Source organism: Mustela erminea, chromosome 12 (assembly GCF_009829155.1).
Source record: "Mustela erminea isolate mMusErm1 chromosome 12, mMusErm1.Pri, whole genome shotgun sequence".
NCBI classification, from domain to species: domain Eukaryota; kingdom Metazoa; phylum Chordata; class Mammalia; order Carnivora; family Mustelidae; genus Mustela; species Mustela erminea.
In genome coordinates this window covers 70,072,665-70,078,787 of record NC_045625.1, presented here as the reverse complement: position 1 = coordinate 70,078,787, position 6,123 = coordinate 70,072,665, and the positions used below count along the sequence as shown (strand labels likewise).

General features: G+C 43.8%; 1 pseudogene; it reads left to right on the top strand.

The window, feature by feature from the left end:
- The first annotated feature begins 1,979 nt into the window (after nt 1-1,979).
- On the top strand, nt 1,980-6,114 carry LOC116570485 (annotated as a pseudogene).
- Nucleotides 6,115-6,123: the final 9 nt, after the last annotated feature.

Genomic DNA, 6,123 nt, shown 5'->3' with positions numbered 1-6,123 from the left:
GTTTGCTTTTTCTTGCCTTTAGCATGCCTTGTAAGGTTTCTTTGAAAGCCAAACATGATGTATTGGGTAATCAGAACTGAAATAAAGAGACCTTTAATGGGAAGTCTTATGTTAGACGGGTTAGGTGTTGGGGTATGTTTAATATTTACTGTAACTATGCATATCAGGGGCTGCAGTTTCCTTTAGTGTCCTTGTTTTTGTCTCTCCTAGTGTCTTTAGGTTTCCCTAAATTTCCCTAAATAGAAACTATACCTTGCAGCTCTGTTTAGCTATGATCCTGTTCCTATACCAGAACCATTAATACTGTAGCAAGGTGTCAGGGGAGGGGATATGATTAATCATTCATCTTTTAATGGGCTTATGTCCCTGGATTATGATGTTCACTAGTGTTTAAAGGTTTTTTTTTTGTTTTGTTTTGTTCCACTTTATCAATAAGAAAGGAAGCCTAGAGGGGGCTGCTATCGTTGGGTAATTTACCTTCTTCCATGGGGCATAACGCTCTGGTAGGATTTTCCCAGTGAGTAGGTTTGTGTTACGGAAAACCCTCTGGGAATATTTCACAATGTTTTCAAAATGGGTTACCTTTCTCTTTTCTCTGCAACACTACATTCCTCTTCCAGAAACTTGAGGTTTTTTTTTTTTTGTTTTTTTTTTTTTTTTTTTTTTTTTTTTTTTTTTTGGTAGCTCTACTGTGAGAACTAGTTTGGGTTCCTGGTAATATCACCTATAAATAAATGGGGATCCCCCAGTAGATTGTGACCCCAGGAGTTTCTCACTCTCATGCTAGCCCATATGCATCCTTCAGCAATTTGTCCAAGTGTCTGTTTAAGTGTTCATACCAGGAGAGCAGTGTTGAGCCTCCAGTGCTTCTGTTTCAGTTAAGTGAATCTTAGGTATGATTTTCTGCACTGACACTCTCAGAAGATTTGAGGTAATGGTTTGCCACTATGGTTCCAAGAAATGTCATTGATTTTTAGTCTGTTCAGCATTTTGCTTCTTTCACAGACTGAAGTGATGACTCCCAGGCTTTTTAAAATGTTAGATCTGGAACCAGAAGTCGCCCTTCAGAGAATGACTCTTTATTTTCCTGTTCCTCTTCCCACATTTCTAAATGAGTTTGGTAGGGTCAGAGAAACACCTAAAATGAGAAGTCTAAGGAAAGAACAGACATAAACTCCTCTAGGAAAGGAGATCTGACAGGGTGAAGGATTAAGCACGCACTAAGGATTCCACTTGAAACACATGGTCTATTAGGGTATGGTTGTGGCTCTTGGGTAAAATCCCAAACACAATGATTCTGCAGTTCTGGATTGGGTTATTTGGAGAGTATGAGGTCTGTGTAAGAAAACAAATTTTCCCGCGTCTTGATCATAAGTCACATTCCCATGACAAGCAAGCCTGCCTTCACGTTGGGATGATCAGAACAGTGCTGAGCCTCTGAGAAGAGACTTGGGTCTGAGGTATAGCCTACAATACAGGGTCTACCTCAGGGAGCACAGATGTGACTGTCAGGCTTCAGTTTGTATGTCCTCATTGAACAAAGAACTTCTGAGTGAGAATATCAAGTGTGGACCCCCCAGACAAAATCCTCCTTTGTTTTTCAAAATAAAACCTTAAAAATTGAGAAAAGCAAGGAACACAAAGTTCTATAAATTAAAATACAGTCCTTGTGTTCTTGGATAAAGAATGTCTCCATTTCTGAGAGAAGAGTGAATGATGAGTTCCCACTCCTCATTCTTTTCTTTTCGTTCTAGTGTCAGGGCAGAGCCAAGAGGAGGAAAGATGGGACTCGGAAAGGTAAGATTCTGCCTACTCCACCTGAGCTCTCCAAGGCTGACCCTTCCTGTCCTTTCCATGAGGGCTCAGTCCATGATCTCTGAGGATGCCAGCTCCTAGATACATTCCCTTTCAGAAAACAGAGGCCTCAGAGGAGAGGATCATGGAAACACAGTTAGAATGCAAAACCCTTCTCAGTTTCCATGCTCTGACCATTACTGAGCAAGAAGTAGTGATGGATCTGGGCAATGGGTGCTGTCCAATATGTAGCCTTGTGAGACATTAAGAGTCAGAACTTCTGAAGTTCTGAGACTTTGTGAAAGACCTGTGATGTCATGGATACTTGAATTCTTCTTTGAGGTAATCATTGACCGATGTTCCACATAGGGCAGTTTTCAGTATCACATAGAATAGATAATACACACAAAAGCCCATTGTGAATGATAAAATAATGTAAGTCTTATTATCATTGATCATGTGACCTTATATCCTAATACATGGTACTCTCCAAGTCCAGTCTACCAAGGATATCTTTAAAGGACACTCTATTCAGCCTTCTATTAGATCTCTCTCTTCTATCTTCATTATTTTCCTGGTTTCCCAGGGTGGAGAACTTGCCAGAGAGAAGTTGGGGAGGCAAGAAAGGTGCTTTCTCTTCTGTAAAGGTGAGTAAACATTACCTTCTTTCCTGTACCGCTCTTTTAAGCAGAGTCTATGTATTTCTAGAGCCTTAGGGAAGCCTCAAATTGACATAGGATGGAAAATTCTAAGAGTTAGAATTTGAAGTCTTGGGGATGTTGGTGGGTGGGGGGCTACCTTTGCCAGACCAGCCATGGTCACCTATGTTTGTTCTGGTCCTGGTTGCAACTTTGTATGTCCTATCTCCCATAGCCCCCTAGGCTGGCGTCATGATACCATCCACTTTCATCAACTATTATGTCCAGACCCCTTCTGTGAGGAGTCTAACAGCACAACTGCTGAGGTGAATCAGTTGCTGTTCCAGAGGCCCTGGAATATGCTACTCCCTCTGTGATCCCCTTGGTTTCTATAACTTCTGTGACTCACTCATCATTCACTTTGTCTCCTGACTTCTCTGCAGTTGCTCCAGGAGACCTAATACCAGCCTCGTTGCCTGAGCCTTCCCCCCAATACCCTCTATCTTCTCACCTAACCCAGTGACCCCCTTAGCTGACTTTTTCTTACCCTCACCCTTAGGTACTCCCTGCCACTAGAGCCAAACGCCTAGGATTCTTAATTCCTAGGGAACCATTCCATACCTCTACCCCCTGCCTTTCCTCCTTTCCTACCATATGATGTTCAGACAACAAGAGGCCACTTTACCTCTGAATACCATCTCCACTCTTGACCCCACCATTTCACAAGATAACAACCTCTTACCACATCTGTCTCATATAAGGAAACCCACTGATTCATTTGCTTGTTATCAGGCATCTGTTTCACCACTGCCAGACTGCCCTTTAACTGTGACTCAATCTAAATCAATTTCCATCTCATTTAAACATATTCCTGAGAATTCATCTCCAGATGGTGCTCATGGGATATCTCCTTGTGTCCCAACAATCAGAGGTAGTGAGTGTTCAAACCCATCGAGTTCCAAATTCACTTATTGGCAGGCCTATGGCAAGAACATGTTCCTCCCTACATTATCACAAACCGATGTTCACCTCTTGGTGAACGGGAGAGGCAAGTCTACCTCCGCCAACCAGAAACCTGTTTCAGGAGAGAGACTGCTACTAAACACAAGGAGGCCAGTGGAATTTCTTTCCCTGGTCTTAACTTCCAGGCCCTATTGGAGAGACAAATGGAGAAGAGGATGGCTTTCCAGATTTTAGAGAAGAAAGTAAAAGAGGAGGGGCCATTTTCCAAACAAATGTGGTCAGAGTACCAATGGACATCTTTAGGGAATGTTTTGCATCTGCTTGATGTACACGTCACCATAGCCTCCAAAAGTGGCTGGAACACTGAAGCGAAACCAGAGCAGCTCTCTATTTATCAACAGCTCCTCTATGTCAAGGCTTTGGCAGAAAACTTGCATCAGATTTATAGCCAGCTCTTCTGGGCTCTTCCTTCTTTGCACAGTGAGTCCTTAGTAGTCACTCTCCTGATTTCTAGTATTTCCCCACTAGAGTCTCACTTTGTCTTATTCAATGGAATTCATAATACCTCTGCTATCAAAATACAAGCATCTTCCACCACTTCCTCATTCCTAACCATTTCCTCTCCCCATTGTACACCCCCAATCCTTGCGTCAAACCCTGTCCCCATCCCAACCTCTACCTTTCACTAAGGTGAACACCCATGCCCATTTTCAATCCTACCTCCCGATCATACCACCTTCTTCATCCCTAATTAGAGACCGTGGAGTGTCTTTCCATAGATCCAAGAATGAATCAGACTCTCCTATCTTGACTGAAAATCAACACCTGGGATGGCATGTGTTGCAGAAGCAATAGGAAAGGTTGTGGGCTTTAGTTCCTGTGTTTCAGAAATCTGAAGAAACCATTTGTCCTCGAGCTCCCAACCTTCCACTGGTTAGCCGGACGTCCCATGCCTATGTACCCGTCTCCATCCTTCCTGGCCATTTTCATATCTTCTGTGAACCCCAGGAGACACTGGAGTTACATAGCCCAAGGAAGGTAATCCCACGCTGGTGCCTCCATGACTGCAGAAATCTAGACTCCCTAGCAGTGATGGAGCCTCAGCATACATTATCAGAACTCTCCTAGCAAAAAGGCAGGCATGTTCACTTACAATTCTCTGAGTTTCAGGGCCATAGTAACCAGGATCTAGCAAAGACTGAATTGAGTCTCCCCGGAAGTTTCCACGAGAGGGTCCAAACAGTGTTCCAGCTAAGAAAAGATATGAGGAGGAATCTTGGGTATATCCTAGAGAAGAGTCCAGAAGACAGCCCACAGAGGATCTTAGAATGCCACCTAGTGAAGGGTCTGAGGGCTGCCTTGGAGACAACAAGGAACTGTGTGTGTCATTCAAGGAATCACTCGGGGAATGAAATATTGAATGTCTCAAGGAAGGACACAGACCAGAATCAAATGAAAAGTATTCTTAGTTTACATATGAGCAAGAAGTTTTGGCAGATCACTGTGGGTAGGATTCCTATAGGTGTGTGTTATTCATGGCTTGCTGATGACAATACATTGCCTTTCTCTGCAAGTTCCCATACTGCTCCAGAAAACACAGATGCTAAAGACAATGGTGGGTAGGGTTTACTGCCAGAGCACCACTCTAGAGCATTCTTTTCTTGGTCCCAGTACTCGACATGTGCTAGAGGCCCATATTATTAGATTTCACATGAGTGAGAGGTGGGGTCTTGAAGGGTTCTTAAATCCATAAAATTCTATAAGTTGAGAGAATCCAAAACATGGCCTCTTCCCCAGTTTGACTTTCCCTCCTCAGCCATGCATATTTCTGGGGTGGATTCCAAAGCTGAGATTTTTAAACACCTTGAGGGAAGCTCTAAACCTATTTTCAGAAACAGGGTGAGAACAACAAGTCAGTCCCCACTGCGGATCATCCTCTCCTCACTATGTCATCTGTGGGCAATGATGGACGGGGGACCTGAAGGCATCACACTCTGACACTGACCATAAGACTGCAGAGTGTATCCAGATAGCTGAGTCGGGCAGCCAGACTTTTCAGCCCTTTACACACAGCATCAGAGCTCAAGTGCGACCCAGTGAGACTGTACCAGACAACACATGTGGCCCAGAGGTACCTGCAAGTCAAGCTGGTGCTGGACTTGAGCCAACCCATGAGAATGTGAGTTCCAGTAACAGAGTAGAAATGGAACAGGGCAAAGATATGGAGGAGAAGAATTTACAACATTTTGCCATGCCCATCCTGTCCAGGGATATATTCGACACCAAGGAGCTCTATACCCTTCAATCCCAATCTTGGGAAATCTTGATGACCAGTGAGTTGTAAAGCTCCAAAATGATAAATGTCAACATGAATGAAATAGAAACTGCCATGACCATGGAGCACCCCTCACCAAAAATACTGGTTCCCTAAGATTCTAAAATATCAGACCTGAAAAGACAGATCCTGAGTGAGTTAAAGTTTAAACTGGAGAGTGAGGAGCATAACGAGGCTCAAGGATGTCCCACTGACATGCGCCTTCCCTCAGATAGCTTGAATTCCAAGGCTTCACTGACTTGGTCCCAGAGTGTGTGCAGCGGGGACATGGAAGCATCCCAGGTGCTGCACATCCAACTGAAGGAGAACAGAATTAGCACAGAGGAGCAGCAGGAATCCTGGGACTCAAAACTGGCCTTCTGTAAGGGCCAACCTACAAATTTCTCACAAAGA